We start from the raw sequence: 18,512 nt of genomic DNA, 5'->3' as shown, positions 1-18,512 counted from the left end.
GCAGCCTAGGGTGTGATCCTGGAGACCCTGGATCGAGTCCTGTCAGGCTCTTTGCAAGGTGCCTGCTTCTCTCTCTGCCCCTCTCTCTCTCTGTCTCTATGAATAAATAAATTTAATTATTAAATTAATAATTATTATTAAAAATAAATAATTTTTTTAAAAAAAATTTTAAAAATCAATGTTTAAAAAAAAAAAGGATCTCTTCAGGTACCGCCAAATAGAAACACTGAAAATGACCAGATAAAACTATCAGATTGAGGAACCCCATAATACTTGGGAATGGTTCCTTTTGGGATGTAATCTCTTACAAATGGATTTCCTGATCCATCGGTCACCTGACCCACCAGACTTCACATGATTCTGGCAATATCCAAATGATCGTATTGATGTTACTAAGGACTTAAATTACTTTAAATGTTTGATCAATATTGATTTTGAGCTACTTTTTTATTATTGATATTAATTAATTTGGAATTATAAAATTCAACTATGTATTTGTTACTGAGATTTATTTTACTGATCCTTGTAAAAGAAGAGAACTTTCTCTTTCCTAATCTTATAGAGTGAAATATAAACCTAGATGATGAATGGAAATATTTTTCTCATCATACTGGTCACCCTCTTAGAAACTATCATCTCTTTATAGTCTATACTTTGAAAAATCTCTTTGTTTTACAGTTCAAAGCAAATTCATCATAGAAGATGTCAGCTTAGAGCAGAGGGCAATAAATGCCTCTTTATCCAAAGACCAGGAAGAGCATTAATTATAACAGAACACTGCAAACCTCTCTACTCTGCTTCAGAAACTCTCTTAGTTCTTTTCCACTGGGATACAATCTAATGTTATGCATTCATATTTTGGCCCCTACTGTTAAAAAAACTGATAATAGCAGTGATGTTCCTCAGACTAAATCTATCAAAAGTTTATTCTAGCAAAAATGACAGATGATAGATTTAACCAGCAATACGCCCACCTACACACACACACACAATCCGGAACTCATGGAATATTAAAATATATATTTAAATATCTATTCTCAAGTATATAATCATAGGACTGAATGTCAATGAAACTAAAGTTTCTTCTTTTCTTCCTAGAAGCTAAAATTTCTAAATTTAGAAATTCTAAATTTCTAACACAATCTAAGTTTCCTGGTGATATTTTTCCCCTTTATCTCATTTTTGACATTCAAGATTCTGAGGTAAAAGAAATAAGGTAAAATTTCTCTTTGCTTCTTTGCTAGTATTTGAGGAAGTTGCTTTAAATGCCAGTTGTCATAGCACCAGGGCTGCATTCCAAGGCTATCTGTCATGCTGGTCTGATTGTTATTAGTAAAAGTTCCTCTCCTTGCCTTCGCCATTCTTACACTATAATTATATTGAGAATCTTATTGCTGATCTATAAACTAGATTTTTTGGTTATATTTTTATTAGGGAAAATAAGGGTTTATTTTGAATTATTGAGTCAAAACATAAAATGGATTGATAATTTTTCTTAATTCTTTTTTAACCTTATGACTAGAACTACTATCTCTTATTTTCCTTGACCCCATAAATACAGGTTTGTTAATTTTTCTTTATTGTTCCTTTCCTGCATTTCTGTTACATCTGTACAAGTTATTTTCATATTTCAAAACAAACATATGCCCATAATTCTGTGAAAATAAAAAATGTTTTCAGTAATGCCTTCTGGAAACCAAATGCTAATTCCCACATGACAATAAGAAATCTCAAAAGATGTAGGATCTACAAAAAACAAATACAAGCACAGAAGATTCTTTTCTCTGAATATGCTAGTTTAGAAATATATATAGCCACTTAACTCCAATTCAAGGAGGACTTTTCTGTTCATTTTTATGGGGAAAAACTCCAGTCATTGGGTACCATACAAGTACCATTAAAAAAAAATCAACCCAGAATAATAATTGAGTCAGTGGTAATAACCATAAACATAAGTAATAATAATGATGTCAGTGATAATTTTCTAACCAAGGATTATAGGTGGTATTTCTGTTAAAGTTGCTAAGAAATCCTTATGTGGCTTTCAAGTACTGGGAAAAGATTGTGAACCTATCTTTCTCTCTCCTCCAAACCTTCCCATTTCCAAGATTAATAGGTAATGAGCCTCTCATTCTTTGTGTCTGAGGTTACCTCATTGAGTCCTTTGTGACTGAAGCTGAAAACTTTGGCAGAATGATTACCCTCAAAGAGCACTGTCATGATCAATAAATACACACAACAAATTTAATGTCAGACTCCCCATGGCAGTAAACTCGCCTGAGTTATTTGAGTAAATCAGAACCATTTATTTAACAAATATTTATGGAAGACCTGTTTTGTTGTCAAGCTATTTGTTAACTCCTGAGGCTACAAAATCTGATAAGTTAAGTTTCCTGCCCCCATTGAGTTTTCCATATATCAGGAAACACAAATCAATGAATTGTCTGACAATCAGGGTCACCCTGTAATCTCTATTGAGTTGTGAGAAAGTGACACCTCTGAAGTCAGATTAAATTAAATTCAAAATTTTCCCTCTGCCATTCACTGGCTGTGTTACGCTTAGAAAGTCATTTAACCACTTTCAGCCTTAACTTTTGCATCAGTAAGAGAAGGATAACAATACCTTGTGAGAGTATTACAGAAAATCTATTTAGTCAATAAATGTTTCTTGACATGTACTATGTGCTAGGCACTCTCCTAGGTCCCTGAAATATATTATGAACACAGCAGAGATCCTTGCCCTTGTGATACTTGTATAATTCAAGAATATTACCTGCCAGTTTAATAATAACTATTGTCATTATTAAAATAATATAAAGTATTTAGTAAGTTTATTTATTTATTTTTTTAATATTTTATTTATTTATTTAGGATAGTCACAGAGAGAGAGAGAGAGAGAGAGGCAGAGACACAGGCAGAGGGAGAAGCAGGCTCCATGCACCGGGAGCCCGACGTGGGATTCGATCCCGGGTCTCCAGGATCGCGCCCTGGGCCAAAGGCAGGCGCCAAACCGCTGCGCCACCCAGGGATCCCTATTTAGTAAGTTTAATCCAAAAACAATAACTAAGAAAAAAGATTATGTTCTCAGATTTACAATCAACGATAAATAAGACAAGTACAAACTGAAAATAAAGCACCTAAAAATACAAAATTTAGACCAAGCAATATATCTAAGATTGAAATGTACCTACTTCAAATAAATACCAGGAATCTGAATTTGAATAGAGTGCTGGGATTTATACTCAGTTATGAGGGAATAGTCAGAAGAATTCAATTTGAGCTTGTATGGTGAAAAGAAGGTTACTGTCTCACATCTAATCAACCCAGGAAGGCCAACCAAACCATGTTACCTTTGTTCCAAAAGCTGTGCATGGTCTGAAGCATAGTTTCCTTCTCACCTCTACTGAGCTGGCTCCTGTCACTGCTGGAATCTAGCTGATTGGCTATGGAGACTGACATTATGTCCTCAATAGTATACCACCCCACTAGGAGACCAACCAGCTACTTTGATACCAAATTGGTTATTTCAGATCTTGTCTACTCTAGCAGGGCCAGCAATTTAGAAAATTAGCACACATTCTGGGTATAGTTTTGCTCTCCTTGTGGGAAGTCCCTTTACCAGCATCATTCTGTAAGGACTTACAAAGTGTTTATTATCATGGGATCCTTGTAACATCACTAACAGGCCAAGGAACCCACTTCATAGGAAATACAGTGTGGTAATGAACATACACACAGACTCTCCTGGTCTTACCATAAACTTCATCTCTCAAAATATGTGCTCCTAATTTAACACTGTAATGGTCCCTTAATAGTGTAGCTGAGATTCCAGCTTGTGTATGCAATGCTGTCCTTCAAAGTGTAGTATATACACTGAACCAATGTCTATTTTACTGTTATGTAAAACAGCAGACCAAAATGTAGAAATAGGAGTGGGTTTTCTAAATGTTACTCCCAGTAAATCCACTTGGAGGATTTATACTTTCTGTCCCCACTTTTGCCTCAGCTGATTGGCTCTGGTCCCCAGGAGTGGAGGAGGAAATACTTCCATCAGAGGCACAGCAAAGATTCCACTCAATCTAACTTTATGTCTTATGCCTGGCAATTTTAAGCTCCTCATGCCTGAAGACCCTGAGGCAAAAACAAAGAGCTGTTATGCTATATTAACAGGAGTAATTAATAATCAGTTGCTCTCTGATTATCGTGAGGAGATAGAATTGCTGTTAGATGATGGGCAGAAAGTCTGGAACTTGGCAAAGTCACTACCTCTGAGCACTTCCACATGTGTGACAATTCTTTTTTTTTTTTTTCTTAAGATTTTATTTATTTATTCATGACAGATACAGAGAGAGGGAGAGCAAGGCAGAGACACAGGCAGAGGGAGAAGCAGGCTCCATGCAGGGAGCCGGACGTGGGACTCGATCGTGGGTCCCCAGGATCACACCCTGGGCTGAAGGTGGCACCAAACCACTGAGCCACCATGGCTGCCCCATGTGTGACAATTCTTAGTGGACAGTTGCAGCAACCAATGCCTTACAGGGATACAATAACCACAGTCTCAGATCCCTCAGGCATAAAGATCTGGGTTACCCCCCTCACCAAGCATTCTGGATCAACAGAAATGCTGGCTGAAGGTGAGGAACATATTGAATGGGTGGTAAATAAAGTAGGTGATGAGTGTGAATTGTGATCTCTGCATCAGCTGCACTAGAGAGTATAGTTTGTCCTACAAACCTTGCTATGCAAATCATTTTTGATAGAAATTTTGAATGTTCACCAGCCTGAAGAGGCTATTATAAGACAGAGTGACACTTACTAGGAGCAAAAAAAAGTGGCTCTAAATGGTGAAGGGATGGAATGTAGCCAAAGCTGTCAATACCCAGTGTCCCTAACTTCTAAACACCAGGATAGCCATCTGTTTGACGGCTCTCTCCAAAGCCTTGGGAGACAACATTAGCCTGGAAGCACCAAGGAATCAACACCATCTGAAAACTGCTCTCCAACCATTGACAGAAATAAGATAGCCCTTTTCCCTCATGTGGGATACTTTCAAGGTGCTTCATCTACACCATATCCCAATGTTTTCCTTTGAAATTAAGCTCTATTACCTCATAGAAATAGCTGCTTGATGGCACACCTATTATTACTGTATTTCCTACTGTCTCATTTCTTCATTCTCTTACCATTGTATCCTGCACCTTGCAAACAAATCCTTTTCGGGTCTTCTTCTGGAGAATCCAAACATTCCTGCCAGCCCCATAACACTCCCTGATACCTAGATTCTAAAATCCATAAAGGCAAAAGATATGTTATTAAATATATCTCCTACCCCTAGCCCAGTGCCTCACATATAACTGCTAGTCAATACTTATTCTATTTGTACTGCATTTTCTCATTTATCTTCTTTTGGATTTACTACATATGTCTAATGCCTTTTCCCCCATAACTAAATGTGTGGTTTATATATTCTTCTACTATTGCTGAACTAGTGAACTCTTATCTGTGATCACAGTCTGACTACTGGATTTACTAAAGACTTATTCATGTATATTACCTTTCTTTTTTTATTTTTTTATTTTTAATTTTTTTAATTTTTATTTATTTATGATAGTCACACAGAGAAGCAGGCTCCATGCACCGGGAGCCCGACGTGGGATTCGATCCCGGGTCTCCAGGATCGCGCCCTGGGCCAAAGGCAGGCGCTAAACCGCTGCGCCACCCAGGGATCCCTCTTTTTTTATATTTTTTATTGGAGTTCGATTTGCCAACATATAGTATAACACCCAGTGTTTATCCCGTCAAGTGCCCCGCTCAGTGCCCATCACCCAGTCACCCCATCCTCCCTTCCACCTCCCTTTCCACTACCCCTTGTTCGTTTCCCAGTGTTAGGAGTCTCTCATGTTCTGTCTCCCTCTCTGATTTTTCCCATTCGTTTTCTCTCCTTTCCCCTTTATTTTTTTTTTCCTTTCCCCTTTAATCCCTTTCATTATTTTTTATATTCCCCGTATGAATGAAACATATGCTGAGTGAAGTAAGTCAATCAGAGAAGGACAAACATTATATGTTTCATTCATACGGGGAATATTACCTTTCTTAAACATATCCCAGACACTAAGTTTTTGATGTTGTCATTTTTGTTTAATTCTAAATATATTTAAAACCTCGTAAGACATTATTATTACTATTTCTTCAAAGACAAGTTTCATTTATATTTACTGAATATTTAATTCTTTTAATATGTTTCATTTCTTCTTCACCTCCAACATTCCATCTGATCATTTATCTTTTATCTTATAATAGCCCTTTGGAATTTCCTTCACTGTAGTTTTATAGCTGATGAATTTTCAGTTTCTGTTTTTATGATAAGACTTTTTTGCCCTCCCTCCTGAAAAATATTTCCTTTGGGTACAGAATCTGTGCTGGTATTTGTTTGTTTGTTTGTTTATTTGTTTGTTTATTTGCAATACTGTGAAGATATTATTCCCTTGTCTTCTGAGAAGTCAACTGTCAGCCTGGTGTTCCCCCTTTGAAATAATATATCTTTTTCTCTGGTTTCTCCCAAGATTTTTACCTCTGTCTTCATTTGCAATAGTGTTACTGTGTGGGCTTTTTCTTATACTTACCCTGTTTGAAGGCTTATCCTCTTGCTTCTATGGTTTGGTATCTTTCATCAGTTTTGGAAAACTTTCACTCATATGTCTTCACAGATTGCTTCTACCCCATTCTCTCAGTCCTCCCCAGCAAAGACTCCAATTGTAGACATTTTTAACTCCATGTCACATGAATAGTATTTTCTTTTCTATTGTATCTTTTCCATCTTGTCTCTCTTTGTTTCAGTTTGGATATTTCTTCTGACCTATTGTCCAGCTCACTTTTTTGTTGCGGGGGCGGGGAACTGCATCCAATCTGCTGTTAAAGTCAAAGATCACATAATTAATTTTATTTTTGTTTTTACTTTTAAATTTCCATTCAGGTATTTTATAATTTCTAGTCTTCTAGTCAACTATATCAAACTTTCCTTGAACATCTTAAAATATTAACACAGTAATTTTAAAATTTGTGTCTGCCAACTTTAATATCTACATTTCTTTTGGACATGTTTAGTTTTTTCCTGGTTTTTAGTTAGTTACTTTTACTTTAATGTTTTGTTATTTTCTGTTGGGTGTTACAAATTATATGTAGAAATATCTAAGATCACTTGAAGATATCATTTTTTTCTTCATCCAAAATTGATTTGCATTTTCTCTGCCAGGAATAAGTCTATGAGGATATCCTCTTAGTCCAATCACAGATGAAAAAGATTTGAAGGTGAGGTCGGACCTTCTAAGCGCTAGTCTATGTTATTTTTACTCTTCCTCCTAAGGTGTACTCCTTCAGGGTTTCAACTGAAAGCCTAGTTTGTGTGTGGGTATACTTCCTTATTCCAATTCCAGTATCAGTTCTGCTAATTCTATGAGATTGATAGAAGTGCTGCAGAGCTTCCAAGGCTGTGTCACTGCTTTCAAATTGGCAAGTGGACTGAGGGAAAAAGGCAAGACCAAATGTCTGACACACACTTCCCTGGCCTTCCGTTTTCTTCATATTGTAACCGGGCGGGTCCTCTCTACCAAGGAAGGCAGTTCCGCAGTGCCTTCGATCAGATTTTTTATTCTTATTTTTACAACTCTTGTCTTTGTTTTACAAATCTGTTTAGGTGTTCTTTATTTGTCTAAATTAGCTAGCTCCCCATTTCTGGAGGCAGCAGTCTTTCAAATAGCATATTATTAAAAAAAATACAAAGAAAAAATATTCCAGAACCCAAAGAATACCAGAAAGTTGTTGTCTAAAGAAACTTAAATATGTTACGTAGGAGACCAAAAGTTAGAGAAATCATATATAAGAGGAAGAGAAATTTAAGAGATGCAAATGATAATCCCTAAAAGACAAATATGAAATATTCAACTTATAAAAGCAAGAATTCCAAGGTAAGATGAGTGGAAAAGACGGAACAGTTAAAAAGCAAAAAGCTGATCAAAGAATGCTCTTCACTAAAGAAACACCTGAGTCTGCAAATCAAAAGATTAAAAAGCTCAGAGTTCTAGGAATAATCAATGAGAAAAAATGTATCCTTAGATATATTCTGATAAAATGTCTGAACATGGAGATTGGAAAAAAAGAAAAAGAAAAACCTTACATGCACAAAGAGAGTGAATACAGTTTTTGTTAATGATATGGGAAGAATGATTATTTCATGAAGTTATCACTCATTGTTTTCTTACATAAAAGATACCGAAATTTAGGTTCATTTGCAACTTTACAATAATAAAAGCCTAAACTTTTAAATTGGCATCTAAGTACATCCAAAATTTCTTTCGATTGATTACTGCTTGCTATCAACTTAGTGGTTGTGTTTGGAAAAAGCTATCATCTTCTTTGTTGTCAAGTTCATTGTGGGAACCTTAGGAATAATGCCTTCATCTACCACAATATATGATGATTTCATATTGTTCTCAATTTCCTTATGATGCTTTGTGCTTACACTCTGTTTACGACTGTGTTTCACATATCCAGGTTCAAAGAAAAATATATTTCAAAAATTTTTAAAAAGTAAATGAGGATACTTAGGTAAGGTAAAGGAAAAGTAAAATAAAAGGTAACAACTAAAAAACAAAAAGGTAACAACTGAGGACATTTTTTTAAAAGGGACTCATTTTAATTGGATATTAAAGAAAGCAAAGTCCTAGGTTTATAAATTAAAATGTATTAAAGCACAATTTCAGCACAAATTTTAATTGATCAATAGGTGGAACTGAGTTTGGTTGGTTGGTAATTAATTAAAGTGGAGGAATTAAGCAATGTTTCGTGAAGTGGCAAATTTTATTTAAAAAAAAATACACATACGGATCCCCACAGACTTAGTAAACTAGCACACAGCTCTGCACCTCTATCTGACAGACTTGCAAAAGTTATGGGAGTGGATGACATGAGCATGTTTTTAGCACTGTGGCATACTCCACTTTGTTTCAAGTTTCCATATATTCTTTGCATATTTTCTTTTTTTCTAGGTAATCTCCCCCCCCCCATCTCTCTATCACACACACACACACATAGATGCACAATGTACAAATATGCATACAGAGCTTGGATTCTGCTGATTCTTTTGTAAATATATACGCCAACAAAGATTTGACAATATTTCCCCAGGTATTCAGAGAAACAGCATTCCAGTAAAACAAACCATCGTTTACTGGCTAAGATAAACTTAGGCAAGGAATATCCCAGGAGTATGTAACCTCAGTTCAAGAAATCTGACTCTAAATAATTTGTGTTAAAAAGGCTAGGAAATAATGCTAAAAATAAAGTCTAAATGAGAGGATGATTGAAACATCATTGTGTAGGTTTACAAGCATAATAATTAAGCACAACAATGCTGGAATGAAACTGCTTAGGTTTGAATTTCAGTTCTGCAGTAAACATTCTTTCATTTTTGAGAGAATTGTTCAATAGAGAGAAGGAACTTAAATATGGTATAAAAAGTCAAAAATAGCCATTAGTACAGTAAAAATAGAAAGTAGACTCCCCAACTCACCAGAGGAGGAAAACAAGCCGACACACTGAGTTTAAATTGGAATACAGGGGAAAAAAAGAGAAACTAGCAAGTCTGAAGAACGTAAAAGCATGTAATAAGTAAGTAGGAACAAGGTATTTTCCTCATCCTCATCCCACTCCCCCAAGTTCTATTCCTAATTTCTAGAAAATGCCAACTCTCTTCTGGCTTCCTGTTACATATGTAAGCAAGAAGAAAAGCAGACATTTGGTATTGCAACTAAAGCTAGAGAAAGAAGCCCGGGTGCTCTTAGCATAATAGTGCATGGGACATGTGTACTATAATATGTCTGAGTAATATGTTAGATTGCTTTACAGCTTCCCTTTCCACACAATCCAAAGTGCAGCTGCCCACACCCACACAATCCCAACTCCATCTAAAATAGAATCAGACAGAACTGAATAATAATGCCCCTGAGACAGGAAAAAAACTGGGGCCAGTGGTAGCTGGGAGGTGTGAAGAGAAAGCAGAAAAGGTCAAAAGAAGCATAGGTTTTGAATTTCCCAGTAACTATGAGACAGAAAGCTTCATAAAGCAGCTCTAGACTTGAGCCTGAAAAGCCAGGGGCATGAGATGAATAGAGTAGGGGAGCCATTCCTAAATTCTTCTGGACTCTATAGGTTGGAGTGTCTGACTCAAGACTGAATGAAGTGCTACTTTATGTATTCCCCCTGAATCCTATGAGGATTTGGTCAGCTAAGAGTAAGAGCATTGAATAGTAAAAAGTTCCACTCTTTCTAGCTGCTAGGAAGGGCACAAGAGTCTCAAAAGTACACAAAGTTAAGATTTTTCTCATAAATCAGTATGTATCTTTGTAGAGATTATCTTCTTTCATTTGCCTATAGGCCTCTGAAAATAGTTTGCCTTCTTAGTAGCTATGCACCCCCAATATTAACACATAGTTCATTCCCTGACCCCTTTTTAAAATGTGCAACAATTGGTCATTCAACTCCACTGAGGAGAGAATCTTCCAGTAGCCAGGGAAACCAGCTTAGAGAGTCCAGTTCTCTGGGATGTTAAATGGTCTGCCATCCATCTTGAGATGCTTCTTTGGGTCAGCTTGACCTGTCCTGAATTCCTGATACTTCCTTTCTGTATTAGCAACAAATCTCTGTCTGTAAGAAGGCTAAACAACTAAACATGATGCCAATGCCTTGATATTTTAATTTTTCTCCACTTTCATTGCACTCCAGAGTGCCAAGGCAACTGACTGAAAATGCTTCCTTGGGGTGCCTAGGTGGCGCAGTTGGTTGAGCACCCAACTCTTGGTTTTGTCTGAGGGTCACGATCTCAAGGTCATGAGATCAATCCCCACATCAATTTCCGTGCTCAGCAAAAGAGTCTGTTTAAGACTCTTTCACTCTCCCCCCCACCAACATGCTCATACTCTCTCTCTAAAATAAATAATTAAATATTTAAAAATGAAAAGAAAAGAAAATTCTTTCTTACATATGATGCTATGGCCCGAATAGTAAGGCATATATGCATCATAGTTTCAAATTCAAATATCCTAGATACAACTACAATTTGCTCTAGAGTATCAAAAATCCAATGTTTTGGGGATCCCTGGGTGGCTCAGTGGTTTAGTGCCTGCCTTCAGCCTGGGGCATGATCCTGGAGTCCCAGGATCAAGTCCCACATCAGGCTCCTCTATGGAGCCTGCTTCTCCTCTCTCTCTGTCTCATGAATAAATAAATAAAATCTTTTTTTAAAAAATCCAATGTTTTGAATCTATGTTATTTAGTTTTTAAAATCTATACATCATGACTAAATGCAATTTAGTATTTTGGACTGGATCCTGAATTAGGGAAGATTAGTGAAAAAGCTGATGAAATCTGAATGAAGTCTAGAATTCAGCTAAAGTGAATGTATCATGAATGATCAGTGTTAACTTAAGGGAAAATTAGTTAAGGGGCACATAGAAGTTCTATGTATTATCTTTGTCTTTCATTTTTTGGTAAATAAATCTAAAATGACTCCAAATTAAAATTTTATTTTTAAAAAAATTATTTATTCATCAGATCCAAGAGGTAGGGAGTTGGAGCCCTGGATAGTAATTGGAGAAAACAGTTAAAATAAGCCACTACCTTATATACACCAAAAGTCTTTGAAGTAAAGATAGCACCCAGCATCAGTAGCAACTCTTCAGTCAAGATCTTCTGCGGAAGACCTGGGTTTAGTCTGCTTATCTTAAATTTCATGTTGAAATTTTATTATATTCTCTGTTTTATTAATCCATTTTCTTCTAGTAATGAAGACAATGGTAACTTTTTTAAAAATGTACAGATATCCTCAAGCGGCAAAATCAACACAATAATCCAGAAGAATAGAACTTATTCACCAGGATCTATTCATGAATGAGATCTCTTGCAGTCATCTCATGTCCACTAACATGATTCTTAGGCACTGCCAAAATAAATGAAAGCTCAAATTTGTCTATAAAGCAATAAATATAAATGGATTAAATTCCCTCTTTCAATTACAAAATGTTTAATTTAGGACTTGAAATAACAAACAAAATACATTTTATAAGGAAAATAACCATACTGAAGGATTTCTGTATGAAAATGGCAAAATAAGTTCAAATAGTGAAAACTGTTTCTGTTTCAGAGATATACAAATGACAGAAAATTAATATAAAAAGAGAAAACTAAATAACAATTTAACATTATTTGGACTAGTAATGGACAGAAAAGCAAAATAGTGTCTGGGGACTGAATCCATAGAATGGCTGGACTTTGAGCCAGAAACTAATATTGGGGACAAAGGAAGTCCAAAAGTTCCACATAAAACTAATGCCAAGCTCATTTTTTGAAGTCAGGGTCTATATTTTGGCTATGACAAGTCCTGAAAAAAAAAAAAAAACCTTTAAAATAATAAGTAATAAAAAATATATATTCTTGTAGAATACTGCCTGGAATTATAGTCCAAATTAGGGAGGCAGAGGATTTAGAACAACCTCTAAACCAGGACCTAAAACCAGACAACTTTCTCTCCCTCACCACCTTACCTCTGTATTCACCATCCCCAACATCATCACAGGAAACTGGCATTAAGTAAATTATATGACCTGGTTCTAGATTGGAACAAATGGGCTGAGTGGAGGCAACAGTAAAACCACTCCTCAGAGATGGGTAACAAAAACAAGTAAGAAAAAAAATGCTTACATACAAGGGAGAGGATTATACAGGGCATGTTCACCAAGGGACAAAAACCTTGAGGGTCATCTTAGAATTTGGTCCATCACACATGTATTATAGATTATTTTGGGAAGGAGGGTCATATACATTTTTAAGAAAGGTTTTATTTATTTATTTGAGAGAGAGAGAGTGAGCACAAGCTGTGGGGACAAGCAGAGGAAGAGAGAGAAGCAGGCTTCCTGCTGAGCAGGGAGCCCAGTGAAGGGCTTGATCCCGGGACCCTGGGATCACGACCTGAGCTGAAGGCATACAAGTAACCAACTGAGCCACCCAGGTGCCCTACATGTGAATTTTTTTAAATTAAGATGTTGGAAATAGAAAATGTAGCAATTGGACTGAGAAATGCAATGGAGGAGATAAACTTTAGAGTGTATATAAACGGAGAATTAACAAGCAGGAAGATAATACCAAGACACTCACTAGAATGCAGAGCATAATCATAGAGATTTATAAAAACACAAAAGACTAAGATTAAAACTTATTTGTGAGTTGATAATAGATGGTTATGCTCAAATACTTTAAACAATCTTAATAATATGGTAAGGAGTTTTTAACAGATAATTAAAGCATAACAAGGTCCCTGTAGTCAAGAGAAATATGAAATAATGAATAAATGTAGATGACATTCTAACTAATATAAACATTAATCTTAGACCATAGAATAACACAGTTCTTGCAATATGAAAGACTGTATAAGCAGCAAAAAAATTCCAAATACAAAGCACCTAGAAATGAGGGATAAAATTTAAAGTATGAGCTCATTAGTGGCTTAGAGCTAGTGAGGATAAGATGCCTGACCCTGGCATAGAATAAAATAGAGTATTAAGACTTGAGATAATATTCAAATAAAACTACTATATGCAAGCTGTGTAGCCATCTCTAGCCATTCCACTTGCTGGGACCCAGAGGACATTGCCTTTACCAAGGTATTAATAATTGCATTGATGTGGGGAAGACCAGGATCCCCAAAAAGCTTTATGGTGGTTGTTCTCTGTAGGACAGAGATGATGGCTGCAGATGCCATCATAAAATTGGGTTCCCTCGTTTCATTTCCAGATGGATAGAGACCAGGTGGCACTGTTTAATCACTAGAGACTTGCTGTGTGCAATTACTATAATAAGCCAATGAGGTGGAGCAGTAATCAAAGTCTTATAACCTAAAATGATCTCTGGTGGTGGCTAATTGAGTATGAAAATTCTGAAGGATAAAAAATGGGCGGACATTAAAATACTGCTTGATACACAAAAGTGAAAAAAATTCTAGGTCTAGTGGCAGAAACTTGATGTGAGTCATTATAGTAGGGATAAAAGACCACTTAAGTGGTTCCTAAATTAAGCCAATTCTCAGACCCAAAGTCCCCTGATTGTGGGCTTGAGGTAGACCCCACATGTGGCCACGCATATTTACCAAACTCTTCTTCCAGGCCTTCTCCAGAGGGACATATGGCCATGCACCAGGGTGACTGACTATACACTAGAGAAAGGGATATACTAAGACATTCATGGGTTAACAGATACTACTCTGAACTCATGTTCACCCCCAAAGCCTAGAATGCCAACATGGTTGGACAGTCAGAAAGCTTCTGTAGGTAAGGTGGAGGTTTGGCCCGAGTCCATCTCAGAGTTGATCCACTGGGACTGCAGACCCATTTTGTGATTATTTTCCTCCAAAATGGAGTGTCCACACATCGGTTCTGTAACCCAGAGTTTAAGGGCCATTATGGTAAAAGTCCTTTTACATTCCCTCCACTACTGAAAGTAGTATTGTTTCTCTGAATGGTACAGAGGCCTAGTGATCAAGAAGTAGTAAAAGAAGATATTTTTGAAAGGCACATGCATGCCAAAAGGAGGTGAGCTAAACTCCTTGAAAATTCAGAGACCTACCACACAGATGAAGTTTCTAGAGGAGCAGTGGTCTGTGGCAGGTCTGCACTTGGCACTCCCACCATCAGAGACATGAAAGATGCAGAGGTAATGATTCCTCTCATATCCTCTTTTTACTCCCCTATTTAGCTACTACACAAGCCAGATGTACGTTCGGGGATACCTATGTATTATCATAAAATTAATCAGGTTGTGACACCAATTGCAGCTGTTGTTGCCAATGTGGTAACACTATTGGAGCGAATCATAACAGCCCTTGGCACCTTTTATGCAGTCATTGACCCAGGAAACATTTTCTTTTCTGCACCAAGTAATAGAGAAAATGAGAAGTGATTCACCTTCAGTTTTTTACCCCAAGGCTATATGAGCCCTTGGCCATCAGTCTTACATCCCAGAGAAACTTTGATTGCCTTGATATTCCACAGAATATCTTGCTGGTTCATTTCACTGATGGCGATATACTAATTAGACCTGGTGATCAGGAAGTAGTAAAAGAAGATGCTTTTGAAATACACAAGCATACCCAGTGAGGTGAGCTTAACCCCCTGAAAGTTCAGAGACCTACCACCTAGATGAAGTACCTAGAGGAGCAGTGGTCTGTGGCAGGTCTGCCCTTGGTACTCCCACCATGAAAAAAGCACATGGTAGATTTTTTTCAGATTTTGGAGAGAATATATTCCATATTTGAATGTGCTGTCCTAACCCATTCACAAGGCAATATATAAAGCTGCCAGTTTCAAGTGGGTTCCAGAGTAAGACAGGCCTCAACACTGCGCACAAGCTGTGGTGTGAGTGGCACTGCTATTTAAGCTTTACAACCAAACAGATTCAGTGATATTTGAAGTGACTTTGGCAGACAGATGGCTAAATAGAAGAACCACAACACAGATCTTGAATCTGGGAGTAAGGATATGCTATCTCTTTCTGACACCAGCCCTTATCTGAAAAGCAGGTGTTAGCTTGGAACTGAGTCTGGCAGAGATACAAGATACCATGTGACTATGTGACCATGGCTGCCCATCATGAACTAGGCCTTATTTGATGTGGCAGGTCCACTCAAAATCAAGCTCAAGATGGTCTATACAGGATAAGTAAATTGTAGGAGTCAGTGAATCGCTAATGATTATGGGTTAATGGCATGGCTATGGGTTGCCTAACTAGTCAGGGACCTTTAGAAAGTTGAAGATTATTGAGAAGATCTGAGGAAAAGGAACATGGATGAATGTGGTGGCCATGAAAATGCATGCTTAGCTCTCCTGCTTTAGGGAGCATAATTGTCTTGTGGCTCAAACTATTGCTTTTCTGGATCTACCACCACATTCCTTTTTTTCTTTCTTTTTTTTTAAGTTTTATTTACCCATTTATTTATGAGAGACAGAGAGAGAGAGAGAGAGAGAGGCAGAGACACAGGAGGAGGGAGAAGCAGGCTCCATGCTGGGAGTCCAACGTGGGCCTGGATCCCAGGACTCCAGGATCGCACCCTGGGCCAAAGGCAGGCACCAAACCGCTGAGCCACCCAGGGATCCCCACCTTTTTTTCTTTTTTTAAGACTTATTTATTTATTCATGAGAGACACAGACTGAGAGAGAGAGGCAGAGACATAGGCAGAGGGAGAAGCAAGCTCCTTGCAGGGAGCCTGATGCAGGACTCGATCCTGGATCCCAGGATCATGACCTGAAAGGCAGGTGCCCAACTGCTGAGCCACCCAGGTGTCCCCTACCACCACATTCCTGTCCAGGCCACAATTCCCATGGGCTGCACTGAGCCAGTGACTTTGCAAGTGGGCTTATGGATACACACCCCTCCCTGTAGACACAGGACCTTTTCAGTGGAATACTTGGACTCAAGGACTCTCTACCAGCCTGCACAAAGTTTCTGGAATTACATTGCAGTCTGAAACACTTTATACACATTGCCCCATCCTTCTCACTCTCTTTCAGAGACATCAGGCCTTCAGTGAAGGCTTTTCTTCACTGCCTCTAGTTTCTTTCCTTTGTTTCCTCACTGATCTACTTCCCCAATAAATGTCTTGCATGTTGTAGAAGGCTATAGTTTAATATTCTTGATATTCAAATATACCAGTTCATAATCCCTGAAATCTGTAAATGTACCTAATTTGAAAAAAGTGTCTTTGCAACTGTGATTGATTAAGGATTTGGAGATGATGGATTGATTACCTTGTTGGACCCCAATGCTATTACAGATGCCCTCAAAAGAGAAAGGATGAGCAACATTTGACACAAACACAAGCAGAGGAGAAGGCAACATGAACATTAGCAGTTAGAGAGATCCGAAGATGCTGGTAATGCAAAGTATAGCAGAAGCCACCAGAAGCTGGAAGAGGCAAAGAACAGATCCTCCCCTAGAGTCTCCAGGGGCAGTGTGGTTCTGCTGACAGCTCAATTTCAGCCCAGTGAAACTGATCTCAGAACTGCTGGCCTCCAGAGCTGTGAGGGAATAAATGTGTGTTTTTGGAAACTACTAGATTTATGGTAATTTGTTAAAGCAGCCATAGGAGACCAATACACGTGTCTAATTCTGTCCTGGCACCTGCTTCCTGAGGACCTGAACAAACACAGTTGGTGCCACTTGTAATCCAAGAATAGAGGCAATAAGATGGGTTTTGGGGATGAGATCTCTCCCTGCTCAGCAGGCAAAGATGATGCCATCCTGAGTGGTATACGGGACACGGATAGTCCCTGGCACAAGGCAGCCCAATACTAACAATCATCAACAATGACCTGAAAGGCATTTGGATGATAAGGAGGAACCATACTTATAAAGACAGAAGAGTTGGTTGATTACAGGTAAATCGTTTTGCTAACTACAGAGGAATAACAGGAAACTAAGCGCTTTGAACAAGCAGTTAAAGGCTACGTGTGAGAGCCAGTGGTCTGTTTAATAGCTTCCAGAGTGGAAGAGAAGACACAGCCAAGCAGGAAATCGAAGCTTTGAAAGTTAAGGTCTCAGAGCTCCACAGATGATTAAATACTCAGGCAAGGAGGCTCTGTAGTCTTAAGGTCAGAGCCCTGGGTGGAAAAACAAGAGACCTTGATCCCTAGGTCCCTGTGCTGGAAGATGCTGCAGAGGCCCCTCCCATGCAGAGCAACAAGTACACCTCTCAGAAACTGCCTGTATTTCCTCTCCTGGTTGCCAGTCTGTGGGCTAGGACTGCATCCCAGCATAACCTGCATGGGGCCACGCTGGGTCTGACAAAGGAAAGGGATTATACACCCAAGGGTCTGCAAGAATTAGCTACTTCTACACCAGCGGGAGCCAGGAGAATGAATCTGGTATCAGATTTAGAAGGAGCTTACTAAGTGGGGCTGCCATAATCGGTCTGGATAAGACAGGATTTATCTATTTGGGGCATTTTTTTCAGAGCATGAGAGCTAATAATTTGGCAGGAACCTGAGGGAGTGACTACATTTGTTGCCAGAATGGCTCCTGGAAGTCTAAGGAAAGTGATGGCCCCCATTGAATGAGGTGGTAATGTCTGACTTGCCTGACAGGTAGTAAAGAATAAAGCGGCTCAGGGAGGTGGGTGAGCTGGAATAAATGTATTAGTTGAGGCTGGAATACTCATCAGAGGATTATGTTCCACTGGAAGAACAGGACACCAATGTACCATTCAGTAAGGCTGTAAGGAAAGCACTGGTGAGAGGAGGCCAACATCACTAAAAAGTTGTTTGGTAGGTGACCACTGCAGACCAGGGCTGACTGTGGGAGAGGCAGACCCAGAGCTGGCTTTGTTAATACCCATGGCAATGAGAGTCTACATAGTGGTGCTTAGTACCAGAAGTCAGGAGGCCATGATTACCTGAACAACTGGCAGGGCCAGA

General features: G+C 38.2%; 1 long non-coding RNA gene across 1 annotated transcript in view; it reads right to left on the bottom strand.

Moving 5' to 3' along the window:
- The window catches only part of LOC140636624 (uncharacterized), a 71,869-nt gene that overhangs the window by 13,728 nt on the left and 39,629 nt on the right, over positions 1–18,512 (bottom strand). Inside the window, exon 2 of the long non-coding RNA XR_012033847.1 lies at positions 6,624–6,909. This is a non-coding gene — a long non-coding RNA (uncharacterized lncRNA). The remainder of the gene's footprint in view (positions 1–6,623; positions 6,910–18,512) is intronic.

This window comes from Canis lupus, chromosome 7 (assembly GCF_048164855.1).
Source record: "Canis lupus baileyi chromosome 7, mCanLup2.hap1, whole genome shotgun sequence".
NCBI classification, from domain to species: Eukaryota; Metazoa; Chordata; class Mammalia; order Carnivora; family Canidae; genus Canis; species Canis lupus.
The sequence above is the reverse complement of the archived record's forward strand: the minus strand, read 5'-3'. Positions and strand labels throughout refer to the sequence as shown.